This window comes from Lactuca serriola, chromosome 1, assembly GCF_051521515.1.
Source record: "Lactuca serriola cultivar US96UC23 chromosome 1, Lser_US96UC23_V15, whole genome shotgun sequence".
NCBI classification, from domain to species: Eukaryota; Viridiplantae; Streptophyta; class Magnoliopsida; order Asterales; family Asteraceae; genus Lactuca; species Lactuca serriola.
In genome coordinates this window covers 74371674-74393814 of record NC_136408.1, presented here as the reverse complement: position 1 = coordinate 74393814, position 22141 = coordinate 74371674, and the positions used below count along the sequence as shown (strand labels likewise).

The following is a 22141-nucleotide window of genomic DNA, read 5'->3' as shown; positions in this document are numbered from 1 at the left end:
TCACAATTTTCTTCCAATAAAGGTCATAAAACTCTACATCTATGGATTCCTTCAACAAAACAGATAAAGGGGCGATATAATACCTCAAAGATGAAGTCTCTTGCTCGAAATCCACAGATGCACAACCTCTTTGGTCTCCTCTAAGCTGGAAACACCTCCTTCTTGCAAGAATCAACCACAAAGATCAAGAAATGGCTCCTATCCTCTCAAAAACGCTCTAGCTCCTTTACGGTTTCTCTCTGGGGTTTGGTAGCCACAAATGACGGCCCTAAGGGCCTTTAAATAGGTCGCAAACCCAGGAAATTGGGGTTTCATTAAACAGCGTGGACTCGCCGAGTCCACTCATGAACTCGCCGAGTCCAGCCATGAACCCAAATAAGAATCTGCGACCCTACTTGGCGAGTCTAAGCACCAACTCGTCGAGTCCCTTCACATCCTCCAAAAATAAAAGAATATAATAATATACCTGGGAGTCCGGATGTTACAATAATATTAGTGAATAAACTTACTTTCACAATTTTACAAATAGATTAAATATATACAATAAATGACATACCTATAAGCTTTGATACAGGAAACTGTATGCTTTGTTGCATTGTTAAGGTTTATAGGATATGCCTGGAAGATAAAGTTACAGTCATCAAGTTTCTCGTTCCATGTTAAGTAATAAGATTAATTATTATTTCAAGAAAAAAAAGTCAAGCCGATAAGAAAATAAGACATGATCATCATCTAATTCTTGAAATTTCATAAGGACAAAGTTGTCTAACCTTTTTCTTCTTTTTGTGATGATATGCTTGCATATGGATCTCAACAACTTTGTACCACAAATAGTATCACTTGTTTGTGCAAAAACAGTTGTAATACATTCGTATTTGGCTTGTTGAATGGAATGGATGCTGTATTAAGAATACCAACTATCAAAAGTTAAATTAACTAATTACAAAAGTAAAATTGAATAACCAAATGTCAATTATAAAATTTGGGCTAGATTTGGATGATGATTGTTTTGAATAACCAGACGGCATGCTGATTTGGAAAGGACTATAATAAAAAAACCATAAAAAAACCCAGAAAATTAGATCACATATGCTACAACTCTTAACCTCAATTTTTTTCCATCAAATTCAACAGAACCATACATTAGCAAGGAAGTGAAAAAGAGAGATCGATATAAAGAAACGGTAGAGAGTGGTGGTTGGTGGTGGATTATACAAAACAAACTTTACCTTATATCACCTGTCATCACTTCTGGCATCACACTCAACACCAAAACCACCTTATATCGCCACCATCACAGCCTACCTTAATCTCCTCCACCACTGAAAATTGCATCCTATTACAACCTCCTTAAACCACCAAGACCACCCCCTTGCCAATTGACGAATAAGTCAGCACCATCGAGACCCTAAACCAAAACCTTCATCGGACCAAGAAAGAAGAAAAAAAGGAGGCATCTGCTTTTTTTTTCCCTTCGTGTTTAGCTGCAAAAAAAACACACCAAAGTCCTAGTGGTTCAAATCCGGTTGTACTATAAAAGTCCTAGTGAGCTCATATCGAGTTTTATCTGTATCTTCTTAGAGAGAGTGTGTGTGAAGGAAAAGAAAGTATTGTATTTGTTAGTAGTTCGAATTCGAAATAAAACATGTTTCCATCTGTTGCAATCGATCAACCAGTTAACAACCCTTACAAGTTTTAGGGAAAGAAAAAGGAGTAAAAGTTAAGGATTTAATCATTTAAAAGAAGAGAAACCGAATAACAAAACTAGAAGGAATAAGAGACCCCAAAAGAGAGAAATCAATGAATAGAAAGCATCTGCAGAATTAGGGTTTTCAATTGGATGTGTGTGTGTGTGAGAGAGAGAGAGGCGTACCAAAAAAATACATGAATTTAGTGGTTAAAGGTGATGCAGATGATAACAACAATTGTTGGTTGAGTTCTGCTGCAATGGTCGTAGTGGTGGCCAAAGTTTCAGAAGAGATGGTACTGAAGCAGAGGGGCGGGCAACATATGGGGTGAAAGAGTGTAGGGTTTGTGGAGGCGTGCATCTCTTGTTGACCAATTTTATAGGCTGAATAACGCAAGGACCAATTCAATTTTGACGAATTCATGTTTTAGAAGAGTTTGTTCAGTTAAGAGATACCGTCTTTATCTGTGACTTTTTCACTTTATTGACCAAACAACATTGCACTGCATAAATTCATTGTAAATATTGCATTATGGTTTTGTACGACTTAATTTTCAGCGTTTGACCAAAGATGCTTTATAAGGTAATATATATATATATATATATATATATATATATATATATATATATATATATATATATATATATATTGTTATCTAGTTTTGTTCGATTAATAGAAATTAAGTTAGTAAACCATATTTTGCAGAACGATAATTTCACCTTTATTTATTAGTTTAATTTTGTGTAGATATGTGTTAGTATAATTAATTATTATTATCATTGTTAGAAGCTCGATTAAATAATATATCACTTCGTTATAATATTTGTTTAATATGTATGACTCATTATTTCATTTAAGCATATCAAATATGTCATAAAAAGACGTTAGTCGATATGTTTTGCGAGTGGAAATTTGAAAATTGGAAGTGACGGTGGGGTAGGGATTAGGAATGGGCGGCGGGGTACAGGAGCGGGGGACATGTGGGAGGAATCAACAGGACTTAAAACTAAATAATGTGAATAACTTAAAAAGTGTGAGTCCTTTTCGGCAAAATCCACACCTTTCTAGAGTTTGTGGCCCCGTCTATCGCTAGCCTACACCGTTGCTTCTTCCTTTAATTAAACGGTTTTATTTTAGGGTTTCTGTTGTGTAATAGAATGGTCATGGCTGGTGGAGTGGTTCGTGTTTAAAGTAGATTGGAAGGAGGTGGTGGCGACTCCAAATCGACATCACCTTGAGATCGCCTGGTGTCGGAGACTCGGAGCTCACCTAAACTATGAGACCCGCAACTTGAATTTATAAACTATACATAAGCCATATCTAGATTTAATACGTTATATAATATTATAATTATATAGTTAATTTTTTTTAAAAATATGTATAATAATAGAATAATTATGTTGTTACTAAAAATAAAATAATATTTTTTATAATAAATTAATATAATTATTATATTATTTTGAATTATATAATAAATCAGACATATACTATAACTATAATCTTAATAGTTTTACCGATAAATTATGAGTGAAAATGTTTGTGGACAAGCTGCCTAATAGACATAATTTGTCTTTGAAAGAGTTGGGTATTCAATCGATCATGTGCCCGATTTGTAAGTATAGTAGAATCGATGCATCACATGTTCTTTTTCTGCTTGGTTGCTAAAACAGTTTTGGATAAAATTTTGAAATGGTGGGGATTGGAGGATCATGATTTTAATTCGACCATCGATTGGGTAGATTGGTTTGAGAATGTTAGATTGATGAAGAAGTTTACAGATGTTTTGGAAGAAATGTTCTTTATTGCTTGGTAGTTCTTACGGATGTTTCGAAATAAGAGCATCTTTGGTAACGAACAACCAAAGAAGTGTCATAATGTTTATAACATTGTTTTTCATTCTTTCCTTTGGTGTTCTAATAGGTCCAAATAGTCTTTTGATTGGATGTTGTGGCTCCAAAGCCCAACTCTTGCTTTCTTGTAGTGGTTTAGACCTTCTTCTTGTGCTAGCTTCTTGTTAGTCTTTGTTTGATTATATATAATTGTCGTTTCTACAAAATTTACGAGTGAAAAATTATATATAACTAGGGGAAGTTTCCCGTGCCTTTGGCGCGGGTTGCAGAGAGGTTTTCAGTTGTAAGGTACATCAACAATGAGCTACAAGGAAAACGATAATACTTTACTATATGTCAAAGTATTATTACATTGATATTAATGTATTTAATTTACTTCTAGATAGGCGGATTGGAGAACATGTATGTATATAAAACATAGAGTACAAAACTTGTTATTTATTTAGATGAGTTTAATAAGGTGGTTGGAATAAGTGAGTCATGAAAAAAAAACAAATATACATACTACTTTGATGTTCAGCGGAGAGTCAGATGACATGCAAAAAAAAGGATGCTACTTTCTACCTAGTTAGCATGTTCTTCATTATCTTTTTGTGACATGTGATTGCATCTTTGATTTCAGCTTGATTTTTCTTGTAAGCTTTATTGAAAGGAAGTGTGGTTTTAATATTGAATATGTCTGCATTTTTTTTTACTTTAGTTTGGTCTGATCGATAATAATTCTTCTGTCAAAGATGATGTTTAACTTTATGATGGAAGTAACATATGAACCTTATATGGAGGTATGAATTACCATCTCAATTTTTTTTGGGAGGACTAAAAATTGAATGATGAATAAAAAATGTTTCTACTTACTTTTTTTTTATTCCAAAAGGGAACAATTTTTATAATATAAGTTGGATAAAGTGTGAGCATGAACCTACTAAAAGGTCATTTTTTTATAGTCACATTAACTTACATAAAATTTCTACAGATGTAGAGGATTTACTTGTTATAGTTCGGATATTACACACAAATATTTGATATACAAAAGCTATTAGAGTTTGGAAGTCATAGTAAGTATTAGGAAACACAAAAGGTGAGATAAAGGAGTTGTCATGGATGACGTTGATGTTTTGCTTGTGACATAGATTCTTCTACATCTATAAGTCAAGAAAAGAAAGAATCAATTGTTTTGTGGATGTACGTGTAATGTGAGTAATGTGGTTTACCTATCTTATTAAATGTTAAAGCCCTTCTAACTTTGGAAGGTTCAGGTTTCGATGATGATGTGCTTGTTTGGTCCACTGGGTCTGAGGGTAATGAAATGTTTGTGGGAGGTGTTGTAAGAACTAGAGGTTGTTGAACCACATTGTCTTCAACGCCATGTATCATGAAGCGAATGTTGTTATGCGTGGATGTTTTCGTCATACGCACTGTCATTCTGATTGGAAAACTTTTACTTTTCTCAGATAGCAATGTCAATGTTTTCCAATGATCAATATTGTCTTTTGTTATCAATTCATCCAATCGTGCTCCTAATAGCTTTTGTGTAACATTGTCAGATAGTATGGCGTTCATAGAGTCGGTTTGGTCAGCTATTGTTGCAACAAGTTTGAATCTATAGATATAAATAATTTTAGGTTGCATAAAATTTATAATCATAATAATTGTGTTATGTGGTTACAATAAATTACATTGAACATGGAGATTTAAGTATTCCATCTGATGGGTAGAACCAATTCTTTCCTTGTTTGAAAGTTGGTGTTTTGCAATCAGGACAGATTACCTGATATTAAGTGTATGTAAATGTGAAGTCCATCACATATGTTGACAACGAAAGTCTTTTCCTACAACAGGTTATTTATGTTATGTTGGTTAGATGTTGACAGTGAAAGCATTTTCCTACAACATGTTATTTATGTTATGTTGGTCGCTTAGAAAGTGATTGCTCGATGTGTTAAATAAATTAGATAAATAAAGGTTTGAGTAGGTACTGTTAGAATGAGACCATACCAGAAGTTCAGAATGGGTTTTTCGATTCATGTCGTGTAATGATATAGTTAGTCCAAATATGGGTTTTGAAGTTGGATTTGTTCAGTTTCTATAAGCAATCTATTCATTAGAATTGATGCAAATAACGTTCTTATGTATTACCTCTCGAGAAGTGCGGTTACGTCTCTGATAGGTGGATTGATGTACATGTGACTCATACTTGTTGTTCCTAGTCTCAGTGTACCTGAAAATAAGATTATTGTAATTGTTTTAGATTTTGTTTCTTTACTTATAATTGTTTTATGAGTGTCTATACGTGAAGATGTTTTGATGGGGACGTACCGGCAACAAGTGTAACTTTAACATTTGTTATAGCAAGTAAAACTGGACTAGGTGCATTTTTAATAGCAGAATGATTGAACCTTTCAGGTATGTCTGTGCATTCTTTCTTATAAGCTGGTAGTAATTTCTTCACCACTGGAATTCAAGTGCGTTAGGTATAACAAATGAGAATACAAATGTATTTGAACAAGTCAGTTGCTTACGGATCGTTTGAGAGGATAAGAAGGGTGAATGGTTGCTGTCTTTCTTGGTACAATTCACAAATTTGACAAATATTCCTAGAAAGTCTACATAATGAATGGTGTAAAACAGAGTTTGGAGTTATAAATGTGCAAGAATTATGTGGATTCAAATATGACTAGTATGAGTTAGTTAAGAAGGTGAGATAAGGTATTAATATGGGTTAATACATGGACATAGGTTGACATAGTCGGGTATTTGATTTTTTTGATATAAAATAGAACCAATATTTGTGGATGGTGATTGTGTCAGGAATTTGTCTGATAGATGAAGCCGTACCAACAACAATGAATATTGATTTGTCCAACCACTTTTGGTAAGAATACAGTTCTCCGCAATCATATTTAGAAATTACATAACACTTTGAGACAGTGAACACATATTGCACATATCCTTGATCTTTTCGTTGTCCAAGAATCTGAATATCATCACCCTTAAATGGGAAAAATATTATGAAAGACTTTATTATGTGTATGCAATAAATAAAGTTTAATAACAATGTGTGCAAACTTACATATTTGTCGACAGCCAAAAACAAAGTCCGTAAGTTCGGTATTCTAGTGTCCAGGAACGTAAGATTCGTACATGTAGTTCTGTTACAGGAGATGCATTGCCAAATTCTAAAATTGTTGTTATATTCTCAAACATGGTTATGACGTCACAATGAAACCACCGAGAAATGTTAGTAACTATTTTTGGAAATGATAAGTACTTGTGGTTTGGAATTGTTAAATGAGTAAAACTAAGGCAATGGATATCCCTCATCTAAAAGTGAAATCAGAAAGAAATGTTAGCAATTCTTGGAAGAAGCGATAAATGTGTGTGTTTTGGGCACTTATTAAAAGAGTCAAATAAAGGAAATGGCTAATGGATGTGACTTGAATGTAAGATGAGACAGAAATGTTAGATAGTATGTATAGGAATGATACATATTTCTCAGCTGGGACTGTTAAAGGAGTAAAAGCATGGAAATGGATGTCCTTTTACTCAAAGTGAAGTGGGACAGAAATGTTAGAAAATGATGGCAGAGGTAATAAACATGTGTGTTTGGGTAGTAATTAAAAAATCGAAACAAAAGAAATGGCTATTATAAGTTGATTTTTGTTTGTAGGAGATGGTTTTTAAGTTGACCTCATTATTATTAACCTTGTGCAAGAAATCCTTAAACACACCATTTTTTGTTTTGTTGTGTCTACTGTTAGCATTAGGGTGTATGAGAACTTTAATAGAGTCTGGAGATGTGGCTTGAGACAAAGCAACATAAAGTTGACCATGTGTGAAAACCGATTGAGGTAGGTAAACACCAATCTTCTTTAACGACCGATCCTGACTTTTGTTAATTGTCATAACATAGCAAACCTTTACTTGAAATTGTTGTCTGATAGAAGTGAACAGTATGTTTGGAGCTTTGTGGATAAATTTAATACGAGGTATATATTCTTGGTTCCCAATGCATGTTCCAGAAATGATAGTTGCAACTATTACATTTGGTAGCAACTGAGATACCATTAATCGTGTACCATTGCACAACCATTCCCTTTGGTTAATGTTTATTAAAACCATGATGGGTGTGCCAATTTTGAGTGATAATTCATGAGGAAGTACACTGACAAAGTTCAATTGATTCAAATATTCAACTGGATAGAAAGCTTCAAATTCTACAAATTGAATTCCGTTTGACATGATGGCATCAACACTTTTGTAAAATTTTGTTTCTCTAGGAGAAACCTTCAAAATAACTTTCTTTATTTCATAAGTGGTATCATATTTAGGACAAACAATTGCCCCAACCGATAGAGTGGAGGCAGATGGATGTTTCAAAATCTCGTCTCCGTAAACAAAATGTATTAACTTTTCCAATGCCTTGTCTCCTCGGCGTATAAGAAGTGAGGATGGGATATCAATCCATTTTGTGTATTCATCATCAGTGGGATCTGGTTGGCCTATGTCTCTATCTCCAATAATGATTAACCAAGCTGCAAATTTTGAGATAGTGAAATCTGTCATAGAGCATGAGTCATCATTTAGCAATCTCATATTACGGGTAAGTTTGTGTATTGTAAAAGATGGCCATAGGTATGAGTTTGGTAAAGTTAACCCTATGATTTGTAATGTGGTGCTTTTTTGGGGAAGTGGGTAATGTCTAACGAAAATCACCACCTAACAAAACAGACAGTCCACCGAAAAATTTGGTTTCACATTCTAGGGTATCTTTCAATGAACTGTCTAAGAACTCAAAGCACCGTCTGTCACTCATTGGTGCCTCAACCCATATAAGAATTGATGTCTTCTGAATTAGTTCTGTAAGCGATGTCCCTTTTCTAATGTTACATGTTGTCTTGTCAATGAAGTCAATGGGTATATTAAACCTTGAGTGAGCTGTCCTTCCGGATGGTAGTAGTAATGAAAGCTATACCTGAAGCAGCAACATCGAGGTCAATTTTGCCAATGGAACAAAAATATGAAAGCAATGCAGTCTTAAGGAAAGTTTTCCCAGTTCCACCGTGTCCATATAAAAATATCAGAACTTATTTTGCCTGCTTATCTGATGCAATAACTGTGTTATAAATACAAAGTTGGTCATCATTTAGTTGTGAAACCATCTGCTCATTCTGGTGTTTCAGTAACTCTTTGTCATAACTTGTTTCTTCCAAAAGAAGACGAATTTGCCAAAGTCTAATAGTGTCTTCCGTAGGTTTAGGAAAATGAAATCTTAGACTGATTTTTATGGTGTACATGTCTGTAATATCTTCTCAAATTCAAATAAGATGAATTGTTGTAACTGAGAGTCAGTCATATTGAGGTTTGCATTGGGGATGTTTCTGTTTATGTTATATACTAAGGTGCTGTTTGTTTTTTCTGAGGCAAAATGTCTGCAGTCTGCGGACCACATCTGTAGACCTCTTCAGTAGAAGATGTGGACCAAACGTCTGCAGTCTGAAAAAAGAAGACTGTTTGTTTTTTTAACATCTGCGGGCTATTAAAATAAACTGAAATCTAAATAAACTGAAATCTAAATAAACTGATTTTTTTAAACTTCAAAGTGATTTTTAATATTTTTATGACTTTGTTATAAATAATCAACGAATCTATATCAACTTTTATATATTATTGTATAAAAAATAAAAATAAAAATGATATAAATTAACGTATATATTTTATAAAAACCAACAACTTTGGTTGCAAAATTATAAGTAAACATTATAATTAGTGATCAAAAAATTTGATATATAAATGGATGCAAATAAACTTTGATTTTTTCAATTAAATCCATTAAAAAGTACCATAAATATTTTCTCGAGAAATTGACGATATTGTATTAAATAATGTTTTACAAAATTTGGCAAAAAAACATAAGAATATATTATGATTTTTTTGTCATATTTATATAAACAACTTCAACGACTATTATTATAATAAATTTTTATTTATAAATTTGTCAAAAATATAATGTTTGTATCGTCGAACGTTTTTTTTAAGTTTTGTATTTTTTTTTTCAAATTGTTCATCATTAATAAAGTTGGAAAAAATATAAATTTAAAAAAATAAAAAAAAAACTTGAAAAAAATAAAGATATATATGTTTTTTTAGGCTAGAAGATGTCTGAAGATGTTAGAAGACTCTGGTCCACGTCTGCGCCAAGAAGAGGGCGCGCAGACATTTTTAGGTCTGCAGCCTTCAAAAAAACAAACAGTCTGCGAAGGCTAATGTCTGCGCGTGGTCTGCGCGGCGCAGACAGAAGAGGTCACGCAGATCTGCGGACAAAAAACAAACACTACCTAAGTCATCACTCATTTTGCGCCGTGCAACCTCCCACAAATACATGGGGTTACTTACCTCGCACAATAGAAGGAGTTGGCAGAATAAGGATCGTAGGTGAGGTGAGGTTTCCCATTCTGATGCTTGGGTGAATGTGTTGGATTAGTGTCTAAGTCCATAACTATTTTGGTACGTACTTGACCCGATGGTGCATGGTCCTTTTGGGTTGCCTTCACCAAAGCAACTTGATTGGAGAAATAAATAAAGAGAGAGGTTATTATGATTTATTAATATGTTATAAGAATAATATATTAAAGGAGAAATCATATTTGTTTAATTAATATTGGTCAATAATTGATTAAGAATTAATTTTGTGATCAAATGTAATTAATTAAACTAGAGGGGCTGAATTGTAATTATGTGATAGTTACAAAATATGGTAATGGTTATAATAAATATGGGTTGAACGAATTCAAGGAGATAAGGATCCTTGAAATCGTCCAAAGGATAAAAGATAAGGGTTTTCAAGGCTTATCTTATGGTTGCTTGGTGGGCAAGCAACTAGATAAGGATAAGGACTGAAACTTAATCTCTACACCTATATAAATAACCCTAAGGCCATAAGAATTCGTCCATGCCTTGTCTAGGGTTCCTAGAAACGAATTTTATACCTCTTCCCTCTCTCTCTTGCTTCTCCATTTGCTCTTGGTGTTTGTGAACCATTAGAGGAGTGACACTTGTGACTCTAAGCCTTCCAAAGTCAATACAAGGAGATTTGGGATTGTTATTGCTACATAACAATCAAGGTAATATTATAAACCTATTCTTATGTTAATATGATTACTTATATGCTAGAATTAGGGTTTCTTTATGTGTTCATAATGTTGTGTATCTAATAGTGAAAACATAGATCCAATTCTAGGGTTGCATGCACACATATGATTGTTTGTACAAATCCCATCAGTGGTATCAGAGCCTTTGGTTAACTTGTTTTCAATTAGTATTATACAACTGTATGAACTTGACATATTAGGGTTTATAGCCAATAAACCCTAGGAGGCTAGAAATTTCGAGATTAGGGTTTCTATACCCTAATTTGCGAAAATTTGAAAGGGTTTCAAATCCTTTACTTAAGCCTCAAGATTTCGAAATCTAGGGTTTGAAAAACCCCATGATTTTCGAAATTAGCCTCTTCCCCAAGATAAGATCCTAAATTTTAGGGATTTGGATTATCCCATATCTTGTAATTATCCTCTAGTTGTTATATATGGTAATTATAGATTTTGCATTATCCTAATCATAATTTCGAAATCTAGAGAGATAATTAAGGGATTAGGATATCTTAAATGTATAAATGGTAATTATCCTCATGATTTAGATAATCCCTTATGATTTAATAATTAAATTAATAGTCTAATTCAAGATAATTATTAAATCAAGAGTTTTAATATTTAAAATATTAATTTATATGGCATAAATTCGAAAATTTTAAGAGAGATTAAAACTAAATTGTTTTGAAAAGTTTCAACACTTGCCCTCAAGTTTTGGAATTTAAAAGTTGATTAAAAGTTTAATTAGGATGTTAAATTCTAAAACCCTAGTATTGTTTTGAAAAGGTTCAAATTACATCCTTATGGTTTTATTAATTAATTAAGGTGTATAATTAAAAGAAGTTTAATAAATCCATAAAAGTTTTGGTTTACAATTAAAAATATAATTGTTATATTTGACCACCTAGTATTTTAAAGTGTAAAACACACCCTATACTATATATAACATTAAAAGTCTAACATTATATATATGAATGAGTAAAAAGTCAGTCTTACCGTTAGTAGGCCTCATTCACGAAGCTGGTCTATAAGGGGTGTTAAAGGAAATTGCCTATAAAATGGCGATTGAATGGGTATCCACTCTTACCCACCGCATTCTTTACTAGTGGAGGGTCGTTAGCCGAACGGGTAGGATAGGACGAAACCTTCCATTATAAGTATAATGAATTATTAAAGTAACTAAATGTTTTCATAAAATTCCCAATCTTAGTTACTTAGGCAAAAGTGAATTGATGCAATTCCATGAAATTACACTTTGTACCCTTGCGAAGACGTTAGTGGAGCGTGTGTGGTTTACCGGCACACTAAATGGTTCTAAGTGAAGGTAGCAAAGGGCGACTCAATGTTTGTCATAGTTCGGTGGAGCGTGTGTGGTTTACCGGCACATCGAATAGATGACTGTAACATGTGAGGGCACCATGTATGTTTGCATGGTTATTCACACCCGCTTTGTGATCCTCGGCATCCCAGTCACAAACAAGAGGGGCATATCGAGATTTAAACATGCCATTGAAAGTTCAATGAATCTCAAAGGATCTAGGAGTTTTCATAGATTTAAAACTTAAATTCTTTTTCGTTTTTCGTGGTGGAAATTAGTGAATCGTCATTCACTTACCTTCAAATATTCTGCAATTAGGGTTACGGCATCCCTCTCCCGAGTTGTAGAATATTGTGTTGGGTCCTAGCCTTAGTAACTCATTTGGGTGATTTACTAAGGACTCAATCAATCAACTAACTTGAATTCGTTTTCTCCCGTTTTGTAGATGTCAAAGTTCGACAACTATGGTCTTCCCAAATCCCGTGGAACAAGCTTTCCACATGAAGATGATATTCCACGATTCGATCGAGGAACAAGAGATCATACTTCACTTTCTCCCCCTCCTACGATTATTCTCCCTAACCTACAAGTTCGAAGGCTTGAAAAGTTCAAGACCACTTAATCCCTTTTGGCAAGTAAACATAAAAAAGGAAAGTCGGTGTGTGCACACGTCATAGGGATGAAGTCACACATTGATAGGTTAAGAATGTTGGGATCCATTGTCTGTGAGGAAATGGCTGTTGATTGGGTTCTTCAGTCACTTCCTAACTCGTATAGTGAGTTCGTAAGAGAGTACTATATGATGAACCACGACGTGACCCTTATAGATCTCACATATATGCTTATTGCTGCTGAATCAGCAATGGTTTGGCGCAATAGAAAAGCAAAGTTGATTGGTGAATCTGCCTTCAAGACCTCTATGGATATAGATAATGGCAACGAAAGACATGCTATGATCGAAAATTTTGATCATAAGAGAAAGGAAATGTCTGAAGTAGTTCCATGTCATGTTCCAAAAGAGTAAATTTGCTGTTATTGCCAAGAGAAAGGGCATTGGAGACGAAGCTGCCCTATTTACCTAAGAGATCTAAGAGATGGGTGAGTCAAAACGTATGGCTTTGCTTTAGGTAAAATCCATTGACTAACTCTTTTAAGCTTCTATTCTAGATTCTTAATACATAATGGGATAAGATTACAATTGATGTTTTGTAGGATCGAAGAAAAGAAAGGAAGCTTAAGGGAAGAAGTGAGCAAAATCTAACCGTGAAGGAATGGATTTCGATCGCATTTCTTGAAGATTAGATTCTTGAGCTACTACTTAGATTTAGAATTAGATTGCTAAGAAAAATGTATTAGCATAGTTTTTCAATGAATTGCATTGTAAGGACAAAATTTTTTCCGCAATAAAATAAATTTTGATTTTATATTATTTATTTATCCTTGCAATGGCGTATATGAAAAATTGATGTTTGGATGTTTCTATTATTAGCAATAATGGATTTGGTTCTTATTATGTTATTTATGGAAAGTCGAGAATTTACCAAATAGGGAGAGTTTCTCATCGCCCAAGTTTCAGTTGGACAGAAACTTGGAATCATGCAACTTGGTTGCACGATGAATGAGAAATTTCACATTTGGAAAATAGACTAATTCATTGACAAAGTGTCAAGTGAAGGACTAGGAGATCGAGCACACAAAGTTGCGTGTTGATCAAGTCCACCATAAGAGTAAATATGATTATACTTACACGATTAAGTGTAATTCTAGATTGATTGAAAAAAGGTTTAAATCAATAGTAGAACGAATAAGAAGAATCAAGTAGGCAGAAAGATAAAAGTTTCTCCATTCTAAGAAGAACGGAGAGTACCTTTTATGCTTTATGTTGGGTCTTAATGATTAAGAACCATATCTCAATTGATCCTCTAAGTGAGTCTTAGTATAATTGTATGTCTAAGAAGAGGAATCAAGAATTGAAGAAATGGTTAAATCAAGAAGTCAATCATACTTCGTTCCAAAAACAAGTCTTAGAGTTAAGATTGTGAAATTGAGTGATAAGTATTAAGAAGGTTTATAACATTCATCAAATGTGGAAAGTTGTGATGTCTTGGATAAGACAAAGACCAACTAGGACCAATTTATGAAGTGTTTGATAAAAGCTACACTAACTCTTTAATATTTGTTTGTCAAGAAATGGTTGTTGACAAGAGAATCTTATATGTCAAGGAGTCAGTGGGAGTCTTAATGGTTTTGAAAGGTTTCAAGAACGAATCAAATAAACCTTATCGATCATCACTAGCACACGAGTTGAGGTTTACAACCTATCGTGTTGACATTATTTTGTTTCTGTGCCAATCCAATCGAGTTAATTATGCATGTGAATCCTATGAGTTCTCATTTGAATGCATAAAAGGCAATGACCTTGATCAATGGAAAGTACATTGATAAGAAAAGGTGAGCTGCTTAACGACTTGGAAGACATGGTGGGCAGCTGTGCTACCATAAGGCAAGAAATCGAGATTAAGAAAGTTCAATCCATATGAGTTTGAATTTGTCGTAAACTTTGTTTTTAACAAATTCACATGGATGGGAACAAATACACCGTTTAAATCTAAGTGTCATAAGATTTCCTCCTTCATGAAAATGATTGTGAGGAAATGCTTTCACTAAGAAAGATTTAAGAAGATAGTGATTGTAAAATTGTATTCTCGAATTCGATTATGGTTACGGTATCCCTTTCCATAATTTGAATTGTGAGGTTTGGTAATTAGTCTTAAGTGTTTAGACACACATATGAACTATCGAAGGCAAATGTGTATAAGTTCAAGAAGCCTTGATAAAAGATTATCAAAGCACTAAGTATGAGAAACATGAACTTAAGAAATTCAATAAGCATTGTTTTTCTGAAAGTTAAGTTGTTTCTGAATACATGTCAAAGCTAGTGGGAGCATAAGTGTTATGTTTATAACAATCATCATGATAGTGGGAGCATAAAAGTTATGATTATATGATTATTAAGGCACCTATTTCAAGTTGGCAATATTAATTATAGGAAACAAGAGTTATACCTTGCAAAGTTGTAAGGGTTGTAATGTTGTTTTGCTATAATTAAGGGAGAGAATATTATGCTTCATTTCAAATCTAAAGGATTAGGTTGAGAAATGTTAATAAATTTAGTCAAAGGTAAATAGTGTGTTATTAAATTTTCGATTATGATTACGGCATTCCTCTTCACAATTCGAATTTTGAGAACATAGCAAATAAAACATTATGCGTCGTGTCCCATACGCTTCGAGTATAGGATCAATTGCAAATGCTTTAATGTTTGACCATTCTAAAATTTTCCAAATGTCTAGCACATTTAGAGGGAAAAAGGACTAGAATCGGTTTAGACTAAAATAATTAAACAACTATCAAAGGACAATCCAAGTTCGACGAGGATTGATTGCTTGTGAGTAGTTGGAAGTATAATATTGGAAGATATGGAAATGTTTTCATATTGGATGGACCATATCGACATTATTAGGAATAGATAAGATTCTATTAAGAATAAGTTGTCATATGGAAAATATGGAAATGTATCCACATTGGGAATTGAATATTGATAATCTATGACTAGATTAGAAACTTTTATGCAAAAGGATGTTCAAAGGAATGTACTTTGAGTGAGAGACATCATATCTAAGGAATTGTCTTGTAACAATTTCCGATAAAAGACTTTGTAATATCATTGGCAATAGTCTTTGTGACTTTTGTGCAATGACATTACAAAAGTATAAGTTGCATAGAATGTTAGAATCTAGCATATTCTATAAGTAGCAAGAATTTGATAGTCTTTCACTTATGAAAAGGATTTGGAGTTGTGAAATGAGAATGATTGGAAATGTGTTCAATGTGATCTATTTCACAAAGTAAGAACCATAGGTAAACATTGTGTGCATGCTAGGAGCATGGGACAAGTGTTGTAATTCAAGTAAGAAGTTGATTACCCGAAACGACAAATAATGAGTAATCAATATGGTGATAAATAAAAGGTGTTTTATTTATACTCAAAGGTTTGAGGCCATATGGGATTAGTATTATTCTTGTGTTTCACATTTGCATGTTTTGACTTCCAGAATAATTGAGTTTATTAAGAATAATCGAATTATTCGAACGAGCCACAGTCATTCATATGTTGGAAGTAGATATGAATGAAGACTATCGTGAATTGGTGTGTGGATTGTCTAAAGAGCATTAGACATAAGCAAATGTTTGCTGCAACGTTCATGAGTGCTTATAAATATGAATTTGAGCATTGGATTAAACCCACGCTCACTTGGATCACTCCATGAATTGTATCATGAGTGATTGGTGAGACAATAACATCTTATATTCTTGAAACCGAGATGTGTGAGTTGTATCTTGCGAATCGGTTTCACATTGATAATATGTAAACGCACTAGTAACTTGGTGTTATAAAACATATTGTTGTGTGTGATTTGGTGAGTGAGTGCAAGCGAGCATTGTATCAAATTTTATCCGTTCCTTTTATCCAAAGAAGGATAAAAGCGATATCTTTGGGCCCCTCGATGATTTTGTAATGACAAACGTAAATGCTCGGCCGGGCTAGGGCTAATTTGATTTGTTCATTTAGTCAGTCGTCATGAATCAGAAATCGAGATATAGTACAAAGAGAATGATTTGAAATCATATCTCATATGATATCTAGAATGGAGGAATATATGATCCCTTATCTAAGGACACGAGTATCTGATAGGATCAGAGTTGACAGCGGCTTTGGAAAGCTACGATTGCAGATCAGGATCTGAAGTCATACGCATAATAGTTATTAGACTTATCCAAGTGGGAGACTGTTGGATTAGTGTCTAAGTCCATAACTATTTTGGTATGTATTTGACCCGATGGTGCATGGTCCTTTTGGGTTGCCTTCACCAAAGCAACTTGATTGGAGAAATAAATAAAGAGAGAGGTTATTATGATTTATTAATATGTTATAAGAATAATATATTAAAGGAGAAATCATATTTGTTTAATTAATATTGGTCAATAATTGATTAAGAATTAATTTTGTGATCAAATGTAATTAATTAAACTAGAGGGGCTGAATTGTAATTATGTGTTAGTTACAAAATATGGTAATGGTTATAATAAATATGGGTTGAACAAATTCAAGGAGATAAGGATCCTTGAAATCGTCCAAAGGATAAAAGATAAGGGTTTTCAAGGCTTATCTTATGGTTGCTTGGTGGGCAAGCAACTAGATAAGGATAAGGACTGAAACCTAATCTCTGCACCTATATAAATAACCCTAAGGCCATAAGAATTCATCCATGCCTTGTCTAGGGTTCCTAGAAACGAATTTTATACCTCTTCCCTCTCTCTCTTACTTCTCCATTTGCTCTTGGTGTTTGTGAACCATTAGAGGAGTGACACTTGTGACTCTAAGCCTTCCAAAGTCAATACAAGGAGATTTGGGATTGTTATTGCTACATAACAATCAAGGTAATATTATAAACCTATTCTTATGTTAATATGATTACTTATATGCTAGAATTAGGGTTTCTTTATGTGTTCATAATGTTGTGTATCTAATAGAATGTTGTCATCCACTCTTTGTATTCACCAATTAATCCTAATGCCTCACATGCACTACGAAAGTTAGGGTAAAGTTGATTGGAGATTGTGTGAATGTCTTGATAAGATTTGCAGCCTGTTTGATGACACAGTAACATCCAAAGGTAAAATAGCTCTCTAGTGGATGGGTGAATGAAGACAAGTCTGCTGATTGCAGGTGATTCCATGCGGTGTCGTTTTTTCCAAATTTTTGCTCCTTTATCCCACTAATATTTTGAGGGATAGTTGTTGTAGGCCAGGTTGTGCCCAGTGGTATCCCACTTGTTACTTTCAAAGCATCCTAGTAACAAACTATTTCCAAATGTCGGATGCCTGACAACGTCACGGATGTGGGTGTTTTCTTTGAAATATACAGACTGCGTATTTGGTAGATGCACTGGTAGTATTATTACAGGTAAGTGTCGCTTATGGATGGGGAAGTCAAGGATATGCCAAGCAGCTTCGTGAGGACATATGTAACGACCGTCAAGGTAACTACAAATTTCATCAATAACAACAGGTTCTGTTGGTGTGCTACAACTGGCTGCATCTGCGTCCTTGTGAATTACAAATTTCACTCATTCCATTCCTTTGGAAACATACTTAAAAAGATACTTAATCATCATGTTCCAACCACAATACTCAATGATGATATGTGCGTCAAAACGACTACATAAGCGCTTATTGTATGGTAAAACGTACCGATTGTCAATTTCAATTCCATTTTGAAGTGTATGCAAAGATACAAGACTTCTTTTGTAATGTGCATATCATTGCTTATCAAACACTGTTGAATCACAAAACGCCTTTGGATAATTTTTTTTGCACCTATCGTCTTTCATGCATGGAACTTTAACATTAAGCAAATCGCACTAACCATGAATCATGCAAGAAGTAATAGTCTGGTACAACAGTGGTATGAAAATTGGTTTGGCATCTTTGCGGTGATGAATTTGTCGATGGAAGCAGTATCACATATTTTCTATGAATCAGCTACCCATAAAAGCGTGTGACAGTGGGGCAAACCATGCTTTTGGAATTCGATCGTATAAAAATCTAAAGAAATACAAAAAGGAATGCAAGACTCATTAAAGAGATATGTAGCGTTTACTATAACAGTAAAAATGTAATTACCGTCAAAGGTACTTACAGGCTATGACATCCCCAAAAGTTTTGTCCTCCTTCATAAATGTAATCAACGCTTTCACCGTAACATGAAAAATGCGAGATATAATGTTAGCCTTGCTGTGTGTGTTAGTTTGATTGTGATAAGCCATGTACCGTCTAATTTCACGCCAGTTGACATTGCACGTGAAGCTTAAAAAGTATTGTGGATTCCCATGCTCTCTGTAGATGGATAACACGTCTTGGTAATGGCTATACGTGTAACGAGATCCACCAACAAAGGAGGGTGGCAACAGAACCCGCTTCCCAATAGAATGAATTTTGTTGTTTGCTCTGGAAAGTACATCATAAATCCTACTCATGTATTCTGACCTGAGGCGATCCTAGTTATTTGGGAATAGTCAAGACATCCCTGTTTGATGTAGGTATTGACTATATATTGTTGAAATAGCCTACATGAAATGAATATAAGGGAGTGGACACCATTATGTGTGTGGATCTGATAACTATAATACATGTTTACCGTGAGATTTCTGGCCTTGGATCCAGATTCATTTAACAGTTTTAATCACAGGGACTAGCATCTTCACCATAAGGAAAAAGTAAAGGGTATTGTAGTGCCATGTAGCTCGGGTGGAGCTTACTGACTCATTGTGGAACACCAGACTTGGAATATATAATGATATCATACTTGTTAGCAACAATTTCATCATCGTAAACAATGCAGCTTAGACTTCCGGGAGCCAGGGGACTATACCGTCGATCAGGAACATCATTAAAAAGGCAAACTGCCTACAAGTCTAGACTTATTTCTGCAGCTATTTCTTGGGCAGTCTTGAAAGTATGTATATATATTCATTGTGATTGGTCAATGTAACCATTAGTAGTTACACAATCCTTCCATCCAAGGGATATTTTGATCCATCCTGAAAAGCTGACAATCTATTGGAAACCTCATGTTCCGTGTCAACAACATAGAGCTGTAAAAACCTGGGGGACTTGTTATCTTTGGGACATAAAGAACCTATCTAATGTGAGATGTAACATCCCAAGTTCCAGAAGTATGATTGAAGGGATTAAAGTGTAAATTAAGAAAGCTACTCGACGAGTAGATATGCTTACTCGTCGAGTCGGAGCGGGATTTGGTCGCGAATTAAGTGGCCAACTCGTCGAGCCGGCGGCTGGACTCGACGAGTTGGTGTTGGGAAGAGAAAACCCTAATCTTAGGGTTTGCACCCTATATAAAGGACTTTATGTCCGCCCCTCAGCCTCCTTATTGCCCTTGAGAGTTAGTAAACCCTAGAAATCGTGTGAGCTTCCATTGTCAAAGAGAATTGAGCTTGGAGGAGGAATTTTGGGAAGGGAAATTGGAGATCAATAGGCTAGCATCAAGGGATTGGTGTAGATCGATAATCTACTTCAGCTTGGTCACGTTTTGGAGGTAACAAGCTGTTACCTTGACTCTTTTGCATCTAGATCTATTCTTGAATGAGATTTGGGGCCATTTTGTCATGTTAAGGATCTATTTCGGGTTAGAGGTCTAGATCTGAGGTTGCTACTTCAGATTTGGACTTGTCTTGGTCTAGAGACTCACAAAGTATCAGCCCTTGGTTTGTTGGTGAAGCATCCTTGTCTTAAACCTTAGCCCTAGAGTGATTTGGGCCTATAGCTCTTTGCTTTCACGTAAATTTTGCAACTTTACGTGAGAGTCGTGCCCTAGAAGAGTGGATCTATAGTTTGGAGCCCTTGCATGGCTTGAAAAGCGTCTGTATGGATGAAGGACTGAAGAGACTCGACGAGTCGTATGGGTGTACTCGGCGAGTCATATGACAATGAGCTTGGACACGACGAGTTGGAAGAACAACTCGGCGAGTCTGATGAAGATTGTCGTGGACTCGACGAGTCACAACGCGGAACCCCAACCCCTTGCTAGTTAAGACTTAGAGCAGTGAGTTGAGTGGTGACTCAGCGAATTGGACACGATAAGACTCGAAGACTGTGGAACTCGACGAGTGAAGGGGCGATTCGGCGAGTTGAGTCGTGTTATGAGAGTTTCCTAAGTTTAGGAACTCGGCGAGTCAGTGGGTTGACTCAGCGAATAGGGTCAATCAGGAAGGTGGACTTTGACCAATTTGACCTTCAGGGGTATTATGGTAATTTTTGGATATTTATGTCATTGGATCATTGATGATTATAGGTGTTGGAGTTGGTGGCAGTGCTTCGGGTTTGTGCTTTCTTGATTTGGTTCGGCAGTTGCAAGGTGAGTTATTCTCACTATATCAACAGGGTCTACGGCACCAAGGCCGACCCTTTATCGGATGGGAATTCGGGTATTTGTTTGATATGTTATTGAATTGCTAGATCGGTATCCTGGTATATAGGGTAATGTTATGTTAGTGACTGGTTAGGTCAACATCCTGGTTAGGATGTTGTTATGCTACATGATCTGATAGATTCGTTTGTTTGGCTGAGGATTGTTATGTGATTAACTGTTTTATGTGCACATGGCTATTTGACTGGGGTTGGGTTGAGGCGGGTCCTACTTTGTGTTGTAGGCCAACATACCCAGGGCGGAATGGATAGACCGAAGGCCTAGCGAGCGGTCCGGATAGGCTGAAGGCCCCGAGAGGGCGGTCCAGACGTGCTGAGGCTCAGAGAGTGGACTAGGCCGACTGAAGGCCCGATGCGGGCGGACCAGTCATACTGTAGACTCAGATAATGGACCAGGTGGACTGAAGGCCCGGTGCAGGCGGACCAGTCACACTGTAGACTCCATATACATGGTTGTTCTGTATTGTGATATGATATGAGTAGGGTTATATGTGGTTGGTATTTTGGGGGTAACTCACTAAGCTTTCGGGCTTACAGTTTCAGTGTTTTGTTTCAGGTTTTGTGATTTGGTTCTAGGGGTACTCTAATAATAAAGTAATTGAAAACCTTTTTGTAATAATTAATGGATTTGGATTGTTTTTGAAAAGTTTAAATTGGTTGGAAGTTTTATGGATGTTACATGAGACATGACTAGTGACTTTGAAAACATAGGGATCACCACCCCCATTAATGTCCTCATCAATTTCAGCCCCCAAGGATGTCATTGAAAACATGATATTATAAGCTCTGATATTTTGCCTAAAAGCTGGAACATCATATAAATTAGACAACACAACAGGAGGCCTTAAAGGAAACGGTAGTATAACATCACCAGACTTGCAACATTGGGTGTAACATGGATGATTAACATAAGATAACAAAATTACCCGCTCAGCAAACCACAAAAGGCATCGTAATATTCACACAACAACGAACAATCGCCACAGTCCTCATAGTAAGGTAAAGGCGAAGCCAAGTCAAGAGGATGTAAGGGCATTAACTAGTGACACTTACGCTGCTGACCAGAAACGT

The 22141-nt window shown here is 35.1% G+C and overlaps 1 long non-coding RNA gene across 1 annotated transcript; it reads right to left on the bottom strand.

Annotated features, from left to right (window-relative positions):
* Nucleotides 1-388: 388 nt before the first annotated feature.
* Nucleotides 389-2031, bottom strand: LOC145069458 (uncharacterized). The gene is made up of 5 exons (XR_013689514.1): nt 1874-2031; nt 1230-1484; nt 771-899; nt 557-618; nt 389-466 (listed from the first exon to the last, which is right to left on the bottom strand). It is a non-coding gene; the product is annotated as an uncharacterized LOC145069458 (long non-coding RNA).
* Nucleotides 2032-22141: the final 20110 nt, after the last annotated feature.